Genomic DNA, 21,056 nt, shown 5'->3' on the forward strand with positions numbered 1-21,056 from the left:
GGAAGAAAGAGATCGTCAGTTGGGCGAAGGAATGTATATTTGAAATCAGAAACAATGTATGTACAGTTATTTATAGACCATTTATTTACATACAAGATATAATCATAATAATTTATTTATAAAACCAATTTACACGTAAATATATTATTAATAGTGATTTACTAATAATAGTGATATAGTTATAGGTAGAAATAATTAACTAAACCTGTCTCTAAACGAGATGAGCTTAAGGCTCGGCCGCCAACCTCGATTTGCTACAACTATGTAGGTGGTGCGCTGACGTGCCCAAAATGTGCTCGAGTATTTAGCAAGAAGATAGGGTACGTGAGCCACCTAAGGGCGCACCAGAGAGCGGATCAGCTACACGCTAATAACGCGAATTAAAAATTGCCTACTCCAGAGCACACAGTCGCTGTGGCCGAAATCGGTCAGGAGAGCATCATCATCAATTATTGTCAATATAATAATGTATACTACAAATGGTGGAACATTAACATATAATAACAGTAAGCATTATGCCTTACACGCAATGAATTCGTCATAGCTATAAAACGATTGCTCGATAAGCCACTGCTTTAGGCGGGATTTAAAGCTGCCCAAGCTTGGAGCATCAATTATGTTTTTAGGCATCTTATTGTAGACAGTGGGAACAATGACGTGAGTGAGTTTAGATGACTTGTGGCTATACAGTGGTACTACGTAAACGAAATTAATAACTAGCTTAAATCTAACATGGGCCCTTGAGGCATTGTACCAAGGATGATGGCGGCATTTCCTCGCTGTATCGCAATGCTTATACGTTGTGCGAGGAAGCTGCCAGCTCTTCGGTCACCAGTTACGTCAACCAGACGCTTCGCGATTTTTGCAAACAACTTGTGCGCGATGGGACCCCATGGACATAAATGGAACAAAATGGTATAATAATAATTAGGAATTAAACGAACTTACCTGTAAGTGAAGTTCGATTCTAATTATATGAGCTGCACAAACTTACCATAATAGACTAGTTGATAAGTTTATTAATGTATTTTTGTCTTAGCCTCCAACACGACAGTTCGCCACTGATCCCGGTCCTGTGCCGTTTCTCGCCAATCTTGAACCTGGAGCTCGCGCACATCCGCCCATCGATACCTAGGTCGCCCGACCGGGCGGCGTGCTGCCGGTTTTCCCTCAAACGCTCTTTTCACCGCCCGATCGCCTCCCATTTGCTCCAGATGGCCGAGCCACCGAAGCCATTGCCTTTGGTTGAAATCGTACATGAAAGTATTCATCGCGCATCGTTTTTAAGAAAAGCATTATAGAAAGAAAGAAAGAAAGAAAATAACTTTCTTTTGCATGAAATATGGTACAAAAGGTGGTCAGACAATACATAAGTATCACATATTTCACCAGCAGGTGCTCAGCAGCAGCAGCAGCTGCAGGTGCAGCAGGTGCAGGTGCAGGTGCAGGGTTTATAGGTGCTCGTATTATACTTAATCATAAATTTCCACTGTTTTAGATACATCAGATGGATCAAATCAACTGGGTAGCTGCAAATGACTTACGACACGGTATCGGCACGACTATGGGTAAGGCTTTTTGAGTCTCCCCACACCTATCGACGCAGAATTGGCAACAGCCGATAAAAAAAAGACCGAACAAGTATTGTGAGCAGTGTATTACGTTACGTATCGTACGTAATTTACGTACGATACGTTGAGAACGAAGGAGCTCTTTGCAAGTATGCCTGTTTTACCCCGGCAAGTGTACGTATTGCTTGGACATAAAGCTTTTTTCAACTCGTCGACTGTGACGGTTGAATTAAGATTTCGAATACCAAACTGTAATTGGGTGCTTTTCATGTATGGGCTCCCAACTCAACTATAATATTCATTTCGAAACGGTTTATTAAAGTATAATGAATTTAACCAATCACGTGGCGCCGCGGTCCAGTGGAAAAGACACCAACTCGCGACTATTTCATGAGTAATACCTATTCATATATTATGCACGCGTTGATGTCTTTTGTACTACTGAGATACTTACCTAATTTTCTTTAATTATTTAGGTTTTTATAGTAGAAAAACTATTATTTTAGATGACTCGTAGAAAAGTATTATATATTCCCAGGGAGATTTTGGGATTATACTGAGCAACGTTTACTATGGGACCAACCCCGAAATCGCGAAAAAAATTAGGTGTTTCATACAATTTTGGCTGGTCCATTTTCTATGGGAGGGTAATTTTTTTTTTCGCGATTTCGTGGTGGTGGCAAATTATTCCAACATTTGGTGGCAGCGAAACGCATGACTCTCTAGGCCATCGTGTAGCGGAGCCATAATATTTGTAGTATCCAGGTCGCATTCTCGAGATGCACCGGCAGCAGGTGGACATGTACCGCCGCATGAAGCGCGTCGCAGAGAACAGGTTTACCTGGTTGCGACCCGAGCTGGCCGGCGTCTACCCCCAACTGAGCGGGCAGAACGGGGTCGTGGAGCCGGCGGCCGGCTTCGACCCCCAACAGTATAATCGGGAATGGGCCAAGGGTCCAAAAAGAACTCAGCAAGATTATAAGCCACACGTGTATATTGTGGCTTTGGAGTATATTACGAAGAGGGAGACTGAGATTGAACATCTTATCAAGGTAAAGTTTAAAAGATGACTCACGCTAGGCGTCCGATATGTCATTTTCTATGACGGTGATCACGTGGTGCTTTATAGAAAACGAAGCGCTGGAAGCTCCGGCCCGGCCCCGGTCCGGTCTAGCGTGAGTCATCCTTAATAGATACAAGCATGTACACCAAAGAGGATATAATAGGAGCGGTACTGTCATAGTAATGGAATGGGGGGAATGGGGGAATGGTCATTCTTTGACTATTTTCTTAAATAAGTAACTTCTAAACCATTTATTTTAAAATTCAAAAAATATATATTTGAGATTGTCACAACGAGCTCTTTCATTTGATATGTAACACGATATAGTTTGAAAACTTTATTTTTTAATTTACTCATTTACCCCCCAAAAGTGGCCCGCATGTTTAAAATTCATTTTCATAGCCACAGCAAATTCTTTTCATCCCATGGTTCAAAAGTTAACAAATAAGGCCACATTTTTAACATTTTTAATATTAACTATCAAAAATATAGAATTTTAGTTAGTTTTTGGATACCCTTATTCGTTTTGAAAAACCTTCCTAAAAATCCAACGATATCCCAAACTATTGGGACCAACAAAAAAAAAACATTTTTTTATAGTTTTTATTTTACCGTTCTGTCGCAATCGCAATGCATGATTTATGTATCCGTGCCAAATTGCAGCTTCACGGTGCAAAGCCTCGAACAGACAGACAGACAAACATGGCGAAAAAGGGTTTCTGGGTGACTACGAAACCCTAATGTCTTTTAGTACGTGCTTGCCTGATTTAAGGGGTTCACCAGTTGCATAGAGTAGGGTAGGAAACAGTGGCTCAGGCGCCCCAATATTGCCCTTATCATGTTGGAATTAGGTTGAGTGAGCCACTGTACCCGGCTATTTTTTTCCGAGCCACTGTTTCCCACCCTACCCTACGCAATTTAACTAGGCAACCTATTTTAAATTATTTCTTATCACAAATAAATAGATGAGGGTATATATTTCTTATAACGTATCTCCTACTACTATAAGTAGGGTCTAGTGTTATTTCGCTGCGGTTTTCTGTAAGGTCAGTAAGGTGGACCAGACCAGACAGACGGACCGGACCGGCATTGACCGCAAATCACCGATTCCATTATCTCCATCTCTTTCAGATACTAACAACCTACACGGCAGAAGAAGAGGTAGCACGCTTCAAGCCGAACTTACTGCCAGCCGCACAGTCCCATTGGTCCGTGTGGACGGGATACACCTTCCACAGGAATACGCCAAAAGAAGGTCAGTGTTATTGGGTCCTTAAGCACAGAATAAGTAATAGTATTATCATACAGAACGGCTACGCACCGCCCCGCCCCAATTCGAATTACTTCGCCCAAGCTTTTGGCGATCGCTCAGTTCCATAGACATAGTATAGTAGTTATAGACATGAAACCGAGCGACCAGGGGTAAGAGAAAGACATATTCATGTATTGACAGGTTAATGTATGGCAGCATAATCCTTTTTCTCTTTCACTCATAAATTTCGGTATTTCGCCATCGCCTCCTACCTATGCTGCCATAACCCGACCATGAAAAAAACCCGGTCAGTGATAAGGACAAAGCATGGCACTATTTTCTCTTTTCTCTTATAGGAATCGCAATAAGACTATCTTTCTCTATCAAAGAGTGTCAGGCCCTTGCTCAATTCGGTTTTTAAGCAGCTTACTCACACAATGACGCATGACGCGTGTACAGACGTGCCGTTCTCACATAGAAACGTAAATGATTTTTGATGTATGGCGTGTCCTGTCCTCCCTGAGGATTAAAACACCATTTATCCAAATATATTTTCTGATGCTCGGCCATAGTTGGTCAGACGTCTAATCTTGAACAAGTTTGGAAACAAATCAAATTATTCAACAAAAATATCGATCCAGACAAATGGCTCAAAAATGAACACGACTTTATTGTCTAAGGTGTAAGAGCGTACACATATTTTTGAAACTTTGGGAATGTATATATATTTATGCCCTTACCTACTTCGCAAGATCTTTCAAATTAGCCTAAACACAATAAGTTAGAAGAGTTCCTTTGGCTGGGTTTTAGAAAAAGGTCACTTCCGTGGATAATACAATAAAAGTTAACGACTCTGGTACATAAATATCCCGATTTCTTATTTGAGTCTAGTACTGAAAAAGTGTGTCCCGCCTGTAAAGATGCCGCGTAAAAATTAGCTTTAGATTCGCTTAACTTTGCGATGTCAAAAGAAAAGACGCGAACGAGTTTGCTTTAAAGTACTTAAAATGTGTATCTGCATCGCATTTCTGTTCCATGTTAACATATTATTGCAATGTCATCGGTCTATATACGAAAGTAGGTTGGGTGGGCCAAACACAAAACTGTGTTCAAGTCTTTCCTGTAGACATACCCAATAAATAAGGACTTCTTATTTAACCCTTGTCCACATGAAAAGGTACTCCTTTTATTTGTATAAGTATGATACAATTATTACCTACATGCCCACAAGCTGTTATTTGTCCACAGGAGAGAAAACTGTACATTTACATTTTTTCATGAACACATGTTTTCTCTGCTGTAGCAAAGATAATTAAGAACACATAGAGTGGTCACTCCATACATTGGTTTTGTTACCAAAAAGACTATTATTTTCGTAATCTACATCTAGCGTCAAGTAGCGGAACTATCAGTACTGCTACTCGACACTAGATGTCACATCTGTCGCTACTGACGAAAAGTGTATTGCTCAACAATTTATAAAAAATATTATAAGCAGAAGGAGCTGAAAATAGAGTTCCGGTTAATTCGGTTATAATATTAGCTGAAAATCGTTGAGCATTAAACTTTCCGTTTGCCGCGACATCTATTGTTAGTTCCGCTACTTGACGCTAGATGTAGACTACGAAAATAATAGTCTTTTTGGTAACAAAACCAATGTATGGAGACACTCTATGTCTTCTTCATTCTCTTTGGCGAAACTAAGTCCGTGATATTATAGGTGATTGGCGTAGACACGACGACGCCAAAGAGAAAGAAGAAGACAGAAAACACGAAGAAGAAGAAGCGTACAAGGCAAAAATGCGGGAGGAGTATTATAAAAAGAATGGAAATAAAAATTAAATTTGGTCTAGTATTTATATGCATGTATCTTTTTAATATATGCAAATTAATATGCTAAAATAACTGTGTCTCTTCGTATTTTTCCTTTTCATGAATAGCCAACAAAACGAAGTTTGGTGAAGTTTGGGTGTATAGGGAATATTACGCGAAACTCTGCGCAGGGGGCGCCACTACAACAATCTGAGGGTCTATCGCGAAACAAGAAAATCGAAGTTTCGTTACCTAACATCTTTGTCACTCTTGTCACATTCCAGCAACAAAGAGGCAGATAGCGAAATTTCGGATTCGCGTTTCCCGGTAGGTCCTCTGTAAACAAACCGCCTTGATGCATCAATGTCATATTTTATTATCTCTGAAAACTTGTCAAAAACCTGTTTAAGGTACAGTATGTGTTACTATATGGTTTACTAAAAGGCTAGTGCTGCACTCTGGTGGCAGAACATTGCAGTAATATCCCCTATTCCATATGATACATTCAACATGTGGAAACAACCCTATTTACTGGTTTGTTTCTTTAAACATGATATCATCTGGTAGGTATTATTCAGTCTATTTTAGCGATTATCGAAACCAACGCCATCTAGATCTCCGGACCACTTCTGGGGATAGTAGGGATAGTCCGCACCCCTGTCTTTCACCCATCTTCTGGCGGGTTTCATTGTTAACTTCGGTTTGGCTTCCACTATACCTTAGGAACAGAAAACATTACATCTATTTATTACAAATCTATTTACTGGTATTAAGAGCTACCGTAAAATTGGCTAGGCTCAGAGGCCTAGCTATGATGACTGTGTTACAGCCAGAGCGTTTGCTAGAGCAAAATGGCGTGCCCTTGTATCATATAGGCCAAGATTTTAGGCCATCGCGTTAACCAAGTAATTGAGGGGCCAGTCCAGACGGGAAAGAAATTGGTGCCAATCTCATCTAGTGTCCACTGTGAACAATTTAATCAGCCATTTTAGATTTATAATGACATTAAGGCCCCCTAAACGCGCATACAAGCGTCACAAATCAGTTTTCATGCGTCCGCACCTCCATTTCATCGGTCATAATAAAACAACCGAATAAAAAGGAATCGGCGAGCCAAATCGTTTGCCTCCATACCACTTGATTTGATTAGACAATTTAATCTGATTGGCGAAAAATTGTTCCGGTCTGGACTGGCCTTATAGAGTTTACAGACGGCCGCACCGGACCGTGCATGACCTTGGTGCGGTCTTGCGCACATTCGATCTTGTGTAGGGTAGTCCGCCGTACGTGCGTTAAAGACGCAGTTCTAAGTGAGAGCGAGAAAGAGATATTTTGACCGCACCAAAGTCGCGGTCCCGTGTGGTCGTCTGTGGATAAGTGGATATTGAGTAAGTAAAGGGGTACTTGGGGGCGTAATCTTGTCGGGGAGGTTCCCAAATTTCTCCATCTGCTTCTTGATGAGGTCTCTGCTCGCGTCCTCTTCCGTGCCTTCCGACCACGATCTCTGCTCGGCCTTCAGCAGCTCCATCAGCATCAGGATCTCGTTGTAGTCGCTCACTGACATAACAGACAAAAATTTATGTGGTTAATTGACCAAAGCGTTAGCGAAGCCCATTGACCAAACCACTGACCATTAACCTAATCTAACCTATCTACAGGATAACCTGAGGAAAATCCTGAAAAGTTAACGGTTTCAGAATTATGACTAATGATAATATGACAATCATAACATTATGCCTTTCAATAATTATGTCAAACAAAGGGTAGCACATATGCTTGAAAAGCCTTTGTAATGTTTTGTTTCCACGGACGCATACTGCTTGTAAAGGTCACACATATGCTTGAAACGCCTCTGTAATGTTTTGTACTCACGCATGACCTGATACAGTACGACCACATCCCAGTTAGGCGCCGTATCGTTGAGGTCAGTGCCTAACACGTATCGTTCCACGGACGCATACTGCTTGTAAAGGTCGCACATATGCTTGAAACGCCTCTGTAATGTTTTGCACTCACGCATGACCTGATACAGTACGACCACATCCCAGGTAGGCGCCGTATCGTTGAGGTCCGTGCCTAACACGTATCTTTCCACGGACGCATACTGCTTGTAAAGGTCGCACATATGCTTGAAACGCCTCTGCAATGTTTTGTACTCACGCATGACCTGATACAGTACAACCACATCCCAGTTCGGCGCCGTATCGTTGAGGTCAGTGCCTAACACGTATCGTTCCACGGACGCATACTGCTTGTAAAGGTCGCACATATGCTTGAAACGCCTCTGTAATGTTTTATACTCACGCATGACCTGATACAGCACGACCACATCCCAGGTAGGCGCCGTATCGTTGAGGTCCGTGCCTAACACGTATCGTTCCACGGACGCATACTGCTTGTAAAGGTCGCACATATGCTTGAAACGCCTCTGTAATGTTTTGTACTCACGCATGACCTGATACAGTACGACCACATCCCAGTTCGGCGCCGTATCGTTGAGGTCAGTGCCTAACACGTATCGTTCCACGGACGCATACTGCTTGTAAAGGTCGCACATATGCTTGAAACGCCTCTGTAATGTTTTATACTCACGCATGACCTGATACAGCACGACCACATCCCAGGTAGGCGCCGTATCGTTGAGGTCCGTGCCTAACACGTATCGTTCCACGGACGCATACTGCTTGTAAAGGTCGCACATATGCTTGAAACGCCTCTGCAATGTTTTGTACTCACGCATGACCTGATACAGCACGACCACATCCCAGGTAGGCGCCGTATCGTTGAGGTCCGTGCCTAACACGTATCGTTCCACGGACGCATACTGCTTGTAAAGGTCGCACATATGCTTGAAACGCCTCTGCAATGTTTTGTACTCACGCATGACCTGATACAGTACGACCACATCCCAGTTCGGCGCCGTATCGTTGAGGTCAGTGCCTAACACGTATCGTTCCACGGACGCATACTGCTTGTAAAGGTCGCACATATGCTTGAAACGCCTCTGTAATGTTTTGTACTCACGCATGACCTGATACAGTACGACCACATCCCAGTTCGGCGCCGTATCGTTGAGGTCAGTGCCTAACACGTATCGTTCCACGGACGCATACTGCTTGTAAAGGTCGCACATATGCTTGAAACGCCTCTGTAATGTTTTGTACTCACGCATGACCTGATACAGCACGACCACATCCCAGTTAGGCGCCGTATCGTTGAGGTCAGTGCCTAACACGTATCGTTCCACGGACGCATACTGCTTGTAAAGGTCGCACATATGCTTGAAACGCCTCTGTATATCGTCGTAACTGGCACCGATCATGTAGTCAGCTGAAGCGTCGTAGTTACGCTCTATGCGCTTTATGATCTGCATTTTCTGTTGCATGTCTGGAAATGTACACGATTAGGTTTACGTTTTATTCTGTAGGGTGAATAAATGGAATATTGGACTGTAAATGACATCTCGCTTTGTGTGGTAGGGCACAGGACAGCGGATGTCATTCCAGATCTAGAGCAGAGCCCAACTGGGGAGGTACCTCCACCTTACAGAAAACCGCAGCCAAATAACACTAGACCCTACTAATAGTGTTGTGTTCCTGCCGGTGAGTAAGGTTGCCAGAGTTCGAGGGAGAGGAGTGTTAGGGTCGGCAACGCGCATGTAACTCCTCTGGAGTTGCAGGCGTACATAGGCTACGGAGACTGCTTAACATCAGGCGGGCCGTATGCTTGTTTGCCACCGACGTAGTATAAAAAAAATATCCCGAGAAAAGTACGAACCCTAAAAATCCTGACATTCTCTGGATAGTGAGAAATGTAGTTACGCGCGTATTAGTGCGAATAGTGCGTTAGAGAGAGACAGCATTTTTTTACAAATTTATAGTATTCAGGAAATATAACTGAAAGCGGATTATATCGCGTATATTGAATTTATAATACATCCCAAAAAAAATATATAAATTTAATATACCTACGCGATATCGTCCGTTTTCATAGTTTTATAATAGAATAGAATAGAATAGAATATTTTTTATTCGTAAACACACAGACAATAGACATACATTTAAAGAACATAGTGAAAATAAAGTGTCACGAAATGGCCCCATCTCAGCATGCTGCTGGCGACTTCCAGCGCTGATCTTCCGATGAGACCATCAGGTGAGAATCACGGAAGGTAACAGACAAGACAGAGTAACTAAGACAGAGTAACTAAGACAATATTTTATAGTTTTCAGATTTTTCCCTAGACTTGTAATGTAAGACCTTGCCAAATTTCATAGTATAAAAATATACGTATTTTCGGCATTAACGGCCATATCCCTTGATAGTATAAAAATATACGTATTTTCGGCATTAACGGCCGTATCTTTTTTTTACGTAAACTTAGAAGTTTGATTTTTTCACAGCCTCAAGGGACTGTAGACCTGAGTACATGGTTTTAATTCCTACTCGATACCTCCACGCATTCCCTATATAAAGGGTCTTGATGGTCTTGACAGATAGACAGACGGACGGACAACAAAGTGATCCTATAAGGGTTCCGTTTTTTTCCTTTTGTGGTACGGAACCCTAAAATAAACGATAGAAAATTCTAACTAGGTAACGATCTGCTCATAAATTTTCACGAAAATTGGGTGTGAAATGCGACCTGCAGAGGAGAACATCCGGGCTAACGAAAGCATTTTTGCCCAAGCTGAAATTGAGACCTTCGCTAACGCTGAATGAACTGACCAATTAAGAGAATGAAGTAAATAAACCCGTTAACTCACCTTTAATGAAGTCTCCCGACATTTTAATCAGCAAATCCGCGTCTTTAGTACTTTTTTTCTTCCGCAGTTCAAGATACGTGCCTTTCAGAGTTCTTATAGTCGTTGTCTGGTTTAACAAAAATAAATATATTCGTCGCAGCCATTTAGTTAAATTAGGATCTCTATTGTTTCCCACAAAGTTTTAAGTCAGAATATCATCATTTGTCCGCATTTTCGTTAGTCATAATTTGGTTTTTCTCATAAACGCGTAACTTTTCAGGATTGCCATATAACAAACCTCTTCTTTTCAAAGAGGGGAAATGCTAGAGTAACCTCTGTGAATTTTTATACTTACTATGATACTACGAAATGTAGACTACGAAAATAATAGTCTTTTTGGTAACAAAACCGATGTATGGAGTAAGCACTCTATGTCTTCTTTATCATCTTTGTACGGAGTTACATATACAGTATCTCTCTGACCATGGGGGCTTTAAATTCAGGGCTCGATTCTACTCGCTAAACTGACTAAACTGAGCTACTTTTATTATGGGACCAACCCTAAAATTGCGAAAATTTCTTTGGCTTTTCCATAGAAAACTTCGACATCTGATCAGCCAAAATGTATGAAAAAGCCATGTTTTTCTTCGCGATTTCAGGGTTGGTCCCATAATAAAAGTAGCTCAGTTTAGCGAGTACAATCGAGCCCTGAATTTAAAGCTCCATGGTAAGAAACACCTCGTATATCTTTTCACTTAGTAAATAGCATATTTTAAAGCGAGATGGGATGGGACTACACTAATTTGTAGTAAGTATTTGAGGATATTATTATGTATTCTTACCGTAGGTGTAGTCGACTCTTCATCAGCAATATCAGCATCAACCACGAGAGCATATGACACTAAAACGAATTATAAACTGTGATAAAGATAATATAACAGTACAAAACACACACAGTACAATACAGTAGGTAAGTAATAACATAGAGAGATATAAGTAAAGGACAAAAAGAATTAAGAAGACATAGAGTGGTCATATTATAGTTATTTGTTATACAAGGGTGCAAAGTTGTATTTTACCCGCGAGTGTGGAATTGATACACGAGAAGTAAAATACATTTGCACCCGTGTGTAACACAAAACTTTTCCCCTCACTATAGCGAGGAAAGTGCAACATCCACAGGCGTTAGATCATCTTCGTCACTGGAATCACTATTTTTTTTACGATAATACTCTGGAAGTTGTGCATTTTTACGTGTCGGAGCCGGTGAGAAAAATTTTGTTGACAATGTTGACATTTCTGACGATGCGTTTTGAAATTGCATCGACTCAACTTGTACGTTCAGAATTACATTCAACATCATTTAAAAAAACAAATGTTTCTTATGGAATTTAAGGTTTATGACTTAAAATCATTAAATAAAGCCTAATTTGGTATTTTTTATTAAATTCTCAAACCATTTATTTAATGATAATTAATATCGAACAAACCATTATTATGAGCGTTTAACGTTTTGTTATTTGTCAAAAGCTACTTAAACCACAGAACTAGGATGACATAAGCATAAATTTTAGGACTGTGACTTACACACGCTCCATCCAAGGTCAAATTACTTTCCCCACTAGTGGATAAAATGCGTTTTTCCCCGCTTGTTTTAAAGGATAAAAGACGGCTTTCCGAGCTAGTGAGGGGAAAAATATATTAATAACGGGTCACTCACGTGTTTTAAGTCGAAAACGCTCAAAATGTTTCACTCCGTACCGAGGAGCGTCATCAGGAGCTTGCGTCGACGGTGACGGACCGGCGCAGACATTAATATATTTAATATGTCTGTGTCTCACGGAAGTTTTGTTATAGAGTGGTCACTTCATACATCGATTTTGTTACCAAAAAGACTATTATTTTCCTGGTCTACATCTAGCGTCAAGTAGCGGAACTATCAGTATTCTTTATGTATAGTACATATATATATTAAATATATGTACCAAGAATAGGAGAGGCATGATGTTAATCATCACCTGATGCGGCACGACAGCTACCGTAGTAAAGTGATGTCAGCGACGTCATAATGACGTAACAATAACGTCATTATGACGCCATAAAGACGTCGCTGACGTCATAATGACGTATGAATGCTACCTGGGTGAGAAAGGATTCCCGACGAATCCGAAACATGTCGCCAAAAGCGACTTAAAATAATAGTGAGTGAAACCGTACTGATATAAATATTTTAAATATTTAGCAAAGCTCAGTTTTAATACTTTTAATTATCAGCTAATAATTCTTGAAACTTACATAAAATTAGCCCGTGTTTTATTAAGTTCATATTGCGTCCTTCCCCCTACAATACGGCTTTGTTTCAAGTCCTGGCTATAAGTGCGAAGGAAATATAATTTTACTACTGTTGAAATAAAACTATGAAAACGGATTATATCGCGTATATTGAATTTATAATTCATCCCGACAATATACGCGATATAATCCGTTTTCATAGTTTTATTTCATGAGTAACTATCGCGGTAACCGAAGACAATATTATTTACTACTGTTGTTTTTTAGGGTTCCTTACTTCAGTCGGCAAAAACGGAACCATTATAGCATCACTTTGTGGTCCGTCTGTCAAAACCAATTTTCTAAGGAACTCGTGTAGATATCAATTTATATAATATACTCAGGGGGCTTATCCAAGAAGACGATTTTAATAAAAAAACTTCAGTGAGACACTGACATATTAAATATATTAAACGGTCAAGTATGTAGTCGATAATTGCTCGGCATGTTTTGCTCCATAACGAGAACGTAACGAGCGCACGCGTTGGTGTGGGGGTGTTGTGTGCAACCCATCATTTGGCGAATAATGCCGAAAACGAGGGTAGTTTCTCGTCTCCCCTGTCGCCGCCGTCGCCCGCGCCGAGTAATCGGTCGCGGAGGGCTGCAGACGCTTGCGCTCTTTGTAAAACCGGACAAGTGCGAGTCTCCCACCGAGGGTTCCGTACTTTTTAGTAAAATACACCATCTGTAAAAATTTCAACTGTCTAGCTATCACGGTTCATGTGATACAGCCTGGTGACAGACAGACGGACAGCGGAGTCTTAGTAATAGCAAAGAGGATATAATAGGATAGAGCGGTACTGTCATAGTAAATTTTGTAACCACAGTAAATTCACTGCCATCTATCGACACACTTTAAAACTAAAAATGAAGATTTATAAAAATACGATAAAATGTATTTAAATATGGATAAATGTATTTTTTTATTTGCATTAATTATTTTATATGATTTTGACCCATGTTCTTTTACTGATAAGCGTTAAAATTGTTTAATAATAAACGAAACCGTCAACGCCCTCTATACGAGAGTAGGCCAAAGGTAGTGGCGCCCTCTGATCGAGAATCAAATTTTTGTGATTTTCGAGGCACGTTTTTTCCTTAGACTGTATCCATCTATTACGGAGTTATATTTACCCTTTGGGTACGGAACCCTAAAAAACGTTATAAACGTTATACATGAAGGAGGAAAAGACATCATCGAGCCTCTAGCCGCTAGGTCTGCACTTAGTTTCGGCGCTCCGGTTTAGAAACGACTAGCAACCCGCCCCAGCTTCGCACGAATAACAAATAATACACCTAAACCTTCAAGAATCACCCATCAATAGAGATTGATGGGTGAAAACCGTATGAAAATCCGTTCAGTACTTTTTGAGTTTAGGAGGTAGTCACAGAGCCTAGTATACTCTATAGGAACAATAGTTTTCCAACGGCAAAGTTATTAAGTTTGTCCCGTACCCTCGGTGCGCGAGACCGATTCGCACTTTACACGCTTCTACATTTTAATTTGTGGGTATTATAGGTAATAATCAAAGCAATATTTACAACCATTATCGTATTTTAAGAACTTTTTAATCATTTAATTTTAATTTATTGATAAACATTTCGTTTCCGTCTTACATAATTTTTCACTACTTACCTACCTACCTTATAATCTTCCTCGCGTTATCCCGACATTTCAGCCACGGCTCCTGGGAGCCTGGGGTCCACTTGACAACTAATCCCAAGAATTGGCGTAGGCACTAGTTTTTACGAAAGCGACTGTCATCTGACCTTGGAAGGTTGGAACCCAGAGGATAAATAACGCCTTATCGGGATTAGTCCGGTTTCCTCACGATGTTTTCCTTCGAAAATCGAATGGTAAATATCAAATCATATTTCGTACATAAGTTCCGAAAAACTATAATAATTGGTACGAGCCGGGGTTTGAACCCGCGACCTTCGGATTGATATTCGCACACTTACCGCTAGGCCACCAGCGCTGCTGCACCTACCTACCTATAGGTACTTAATAAAAAATCCTGAATAGTCAGTACCTACCTATCCATGACTGTTGTTTCCATAGGGATTATTTGTGCCATTCTCAAACAAAAGGGTATTTATTGTCGGTTGTCAATAAGGCGCTATTTCCATATAGCTTCAATTTGAAACAGGGACCGGCCCGCTATCCCTTATCGGGGTTTTATAAGGGTATTGCATAAGGCTTAACTCACCATACCCTTTGCCAGACGAAACCCTTTGTTTTGCTTTTAAAAACCCTTATATAAAGCTACCACATTTGAGTAATCGGTAGCCCAAATACCCTTACAAAACTCTTATCATCCGCTCACCAACACCTTGCATATTGCTTATAAGGGTTAGCCTTATAAAGGGCTTCACTTTTAGCATATAAGCGTGCTAATTTAAGTCGTCTACCTTGTTTATAAAGCACACATTACTTCGAATCCGAGCGATCGTCGGCGGCGACGGCGGCGTTCTTTGACTAGGCACGTATTTTCTTTCCTTTTCATACACTACCGTAGATATATACTAATCCTGTCTCTTTTACGCAAAGGGAAACCTTTATAAAAAGCGCTTAAAGATAAGGGTAACCCTTATTAAGGGCTAGCCTTATTTTTGGTTAGCTTTTCGGTAAGGGTTAGTCAAAGGTAAGGGTATGAATGGGCTTGCAGTTCAAAAGGGAAAGTCTTTCAATGTGTTAGCCGTGTTTAAGTGTTGCCCATTGAAAGGGTTTTATCGCGGAAAGGGTTGTCCGGTCCCTGATTTGAAATCAACCTTATCGACTAGCGACAACGTGGTACCTTTTGGTTGAAAACGTCACATTGTATTATAGCTTTTGCCCGCGACTTCGTCTGCGTGGAGTTATTAATTTGGGTAGCTTATTTTTTGTCCAATCTGCTTTTCGATTCCCCATACAAACTTCCACCCCCCTTGTCACCCCCTAAAGGATGATTTTTGGGATAAAAACTACCCCTTGTCCTTCCCCGGGACTCAAACTATCTCTATACCAAATTTCAACTAAATCGGTTCAGCGGTTTAAGCGTGAAGAGGTAACAGACACACACTTTCGCGTTTATAATAATCCATAGGCCGTATTTAGACTTGTAAGTTTCTAACGAAAAATTTATGTAACTTACAACTGCGTTTATACCCAAAAATAAAATTACAGTAAGTGACACTTACAAAAGTTCTGTGAGATTATTTAACAAACTAACATACATACACTAAAAAACCTAAATATAATTATGATTAAAAAGCTTTTCCACCTCCGATGGCAACCTGACTCGTGTTTGCTTAAACTATTTCACAGCAAAGACCTACCTACGCCAGTAACTTTAAAAATATACAATATTTATTTTCAATTCGATCATTCGAGAAATGCTGTTTACACTATTTTTACAACTACCGTAACTAGGAAAAACATATGAGAAGCGACTTACGAGGGTGTTAACATTTGCAAATTCACCATAAGTTACTCGCGTAAGTTACTTACGTGAGTAAAACTTACAATTGTAAATCCGGCCTATAGGTATACAGTTTAGTAAAAAAAACTACATAAGTGTTTGTATTAGTTGATTTAATAGTTAATATTGCAACCCACAACCATTTTAGTAGTTGACAATAAACAGGTAGAATTTTCAATTTCCCTGGTATTAATTCCCTTGATGTTTGTAACAATGAAACAGGGTAATGAATATAATTTTACAGTGAAATATAATTTTCAACAGTATGTATTGTAGAAAAAAATATTTCTCTGTAAAATAATATTCATTACCCTGTTACAAAAACATCAAGGGAATTAATACCAGGGCAATTAAAGTTGTAGTTTTTGTATTGTATTTTAACACATTTTAATCAAGGGCAAATGTCATGAAAAAGTGACCTCCTAAGAATGTGACATACTCCGATTTAACCCTAGTTTCCAAGTGCTTTTTTTATGACATTTACCCTTGATTAAAACAAGGCTCGGAACCGATTTTTTCTTCATACAAAAAATACCGGTATTATTACGGTATTTTTCGTTCTTTCGTTTATTATTTAATTTTTAATGAGACAAAAAACGAATTTGTTACCTACATGATTCAGTCCTACGTAAAGAGCATAAAATAATTAAAAATATTGGGCTATTTCGGGTTTTACAAAAAAACCGGTCCCGAGCCTTGGATTTAAATGTGTTAAAATACAATAAAAAAACTACAATTTTGCTTAAGCCCCCTCTTAAAGTAAAGTATATCAGTATATGCTTCGAATAAACTAAAATCAGCGCCATTCGTCTTCCCCTGTAAATAAAAAAACACTAATACAGCACTAATTCAAACACATTTCAATTAACATAATCAATAACCGGACCTATTTATAAGATCAAAGAGGATATAATAAGATAGAGCAGTACTGTCATAGTAGAATTTTGTAACCACTGTAAATTCACTGCCATCTATCGACATACTTTAAAACTAAAAGTGAAGATTTATAAAAATACGTTAAAATGTATTTAAATATGGATAAATGATTTTTTTATTTGCATTAATTATTTTTATATGATTTTGACCCATGTTCTTTAACGGATATGCGTTAAAATTATAAATAACAAACGAAACCGTCAACGCCCTCTATACGAGAGTAGGCCAAAACTAGTGGTGACATCTGACCGAGAATCAAATTTTCGTGATTTTCGAGGCACGTTTTTTCCTTGTATCCATCTATTACGGAGTTATATCCATCTTTGATAAGATAAAATGAGCTCAGTTTTGGTTGTAGGTAGATGGAACTTGGCACACGTTACACAGTTACCAAAAATGAGATGCTAATATAGCGGAATCTCTTGGGAATTTGAGAATAGAAAATAGGTGTGGAAAGTAGAATGAGATTTTTCAGGAATGATCGTCCCTCTTTCATGTATAAGTAGTTTTCAGTTTAAGGATTAAATACATTGCATTAACACCTAATTCCTATTGAATATTCATTAAAATTTTTGATATGTTTCTGCTCTAGGCTCTAGAGCACTAACTTTCTAAGTATGTTTTTTTTTACGATAAGCAATTAAGATTTTGGTTTTAAATGGATTTGTTGTACAGTTTCCGTTCTGATAATTAACTCCCCATTTCATAAATAACGATATTTTTACCTAAATTGTTAATTGAAAGCAAAGATAGATATAACTCCGTAATAGATGGATACAGTCTAAGGAAAAAACGTGCCTCGAAAATTACGAAAATTTGATTCTCGATCAGAGGGCGCCACTAGTTTTGGCCTACACTCGTATAGAGGGCGTTGACGGTTTCGTTTGTTATTTATAATTTTAACGCATATCAGTGAAAGAACATGGGTCAAAATCATAAAAATAATTAATGCAAATAAAAAAAATCATTTATCCATATTTAAATACATTTTATCGTATTTTTATAAATATTTATTTTTAGTTTTAAAGTGTGTCGACAGATGGCAGTGAATTTACTGGGGTTACAAAATGTACTATGACAGTACCGCTCTAGTCTAGTATAAGTTACTCTATGTTGAAAGTATACCCCTCAAGAAATATTACTGAAGTTTTTACTTAGTCGTGTTATTTTAAATGCACATGCTTTTTACTTTCTTAAATGAAAAGTAGTGTTTAACTCGGGTGAAAGGCACCATTTCAGTCTCGGACTATTTGCTCTCATTGCGTTCGAGCGCCAGATTACCTCGACAGAAATAGGTGCCATTTATCCCTTGGTTAACAATCTATTGTTTTAAAACCAATGGCATACGCTTTAAGGAAAACCTGACCCGCTTAAGACTTTCTTGACACGTAAGTCGCTCAGCGATAAGTAATTCACGGCCGATTGTGTACTTGAGTGGAAGCTATTTAGTTTTACCCGGAGATAATTATATTTCATGTAATTAAGTAGTTTCATTTGTAACTTTACATAATTTATGTTTATCCTATGTGTAATGTACTGTATTTACCTCAGTATATCATACGATGTAATGTATTTCCAACGATTCGCCAACACGAACATCACGCGGTACGTCCGGCTCTGCTCACGGCATAATATCGACTGGCCCTGTCAGTGACGTCACCATGACGTAAGCGCTCGAAGCGTCAATACACTACACTATGTATCACAACAATGTTTAAATGTAAAATATATCCACGAATGCAGTGTCGATACAAACCCGACAGGGTTTCACGGCACTTTTCTGTTTGATTTAATGTAAAATTTTAATATAGAATAAAAAAAAATAAAAAATAGAAACCATGCTTCTATTATAATATTGTCTATTGTGTGTGTTGTTGTGTTGTGTGTTGTTGTTGTTGTTGTTGTGTGTTGTGTTGTTGTAGTACGGACAGGAAGTTGGAACCAAAATCATGCTTCTATTATGAATGTACTTACGCAGCTCCCATCTCTGTGGGTAAATCTCTTTGGAAACCAGGTACTTCTCAATGATATCCCGCCACTGCCAGCGGATCGACGTCGTCTTCCAGTGCGTGTAGCGCTCCTTGAACAGGTCTATCAGCGACAGCAACTCGCAGTAGTCGCTCACTGTTCACAGTACCTCAATTTAAAGTGGAGTTCAATAAAAAAACCAGTAAGCATAAAAATACTGATAATATAACGACGACGGCCTAGCGGGTAATGACCCTGCCTGTGAAGCCGATGGTCCTGGGTTCGAATCCCGGTAAGGGCGTTTATTTGTGTGATGTACACAGATATTTGTTCCTGAGTCATGGATGTTTTCTAATATGTATTTATGTATTTGTATAAGTATTATATATATCGTTGTCTGAGTACCCACAACACAAGCCTTCTTGAGCTTACCGTGGGACTTAGTCAATTTGTGTAAGAATGTCCCTGTAATATATATATACTATGACTTTAATAAGTTATTCTAAATTGAACATACTAACACTAAACTATACCCATGTAAATAAAGTAACCTAAACTAAACAAATAGAAATTTAAGAACCTAGAACCTCAAGTTGCTTTTGGCAATTAAAAATAAGGAAGATTGTGAGCGTCTCCAGAGGGACATAGACAGAGTGGTGGAGTGGAGCCAGAGAAACAAACTGCATTTTAATGTGGATAAATATGTTTCCATGACATTCACTCGGTCCAAAACACCCATTAACTACAGCTATGAGGTAGCCGGAGCTCAGTTGAAGAGAGTGGACTCCGTGAGAGACTTGGGAGTGCACATGCAAAGCAGCTTGTGTTTCAGGGACCATGTTGTCAGTGCATGTAAAAAGGCGTTCAAAATTCTGGGCTTTGTACTCCGCCGAGCAGTAAGCTTCTCAAACATGAAAGCCGTCTCGGCGCTGTACAATGCTCTGGTAAGAAGCCAATTAGAACATAACGCGGCAATATGGGCTCCGCATGAGGCCAAATACAGCATCATGATAGAAAGGATACAATAGTACATTATTGTCGAGGCTCGGAAGTAGCTACTTGCTGGTTAAGGATTCGTTTTAAACGGACGACCTTGGGAGTCCGTTTAATTGAATCCGAAGCCTGCAAGTAGCCTTCCAGCCGAGTCATATATAGTGCTTTTCTCAAAAATGGCGCTATAAATGCAAATATAATAGAAATATTTTACAGAAGCAACGTTCTTATGTATATATTTTCACAGAAAAAAGTAAAAAGATTTGCTTTGCCGCCGTTTTATTTTTTTAATTAAAAATGGAAGTGTATTTTTCTGCTGAAAATACGCCAACCTATTTGAGACACCTAAATAGTCGCGGTACCAACATTATAATAATAAGTACTGATCATCTGGTTGGCTGTTTAATGGACCTATGCCTTCATTTGATATGGCCACTTCAACTTTTAAAAAGTTTGGAACTCGACAAATAATGGAATTTGTATGCAACATTGCAGTCCCGAAATCGAGACTGCAATGTTTTTAACTTTTTAATTTTTTGACTGACCATAAACTACGCACTTCGCGACCTACTTTTTAACCGGCAATGTCGACTTTGCCGTTCATTTTTGAGAAAAATAAGTTTACTGGATACTTATACTGGAAACGGTATGGAGTGTATCCTTTCTATCCGCTGATGTATCCCACACTTTTTATGATTGGCATGGTCGGTTACGACAAATTAGAAACTCGCAGGAATCTGGCGCTTGCGTGCTACTTGCTTCGAGTTCTCCGCGGTAGTATCTGCAACCCGGACATTTTACAAATGTTCAAGCTGTGCGTGCCTGACAGGTACACCGAGCGGCGGCGGCAACCACAGCTGCTGGCCGAGCCAACTGGCAGGACGAATCTGCTCCGTAAGGCACCTCTCAGCCGTACTATACACG

The sequence above is a fragment of the Cydia strobilella genome, chromosome 26 (genome assembly GCF_947568885.1).
Source record: "Cydia strobilella chromosome 26, ilCydStro3.1, whole genome shotgun sequence".
Lineage (NCBI taxonomy): Eukaryota > Metazoa > Arthropoda > Insecta > Lepidoptera > Tortricidae > Cydia > Cydia strobilella.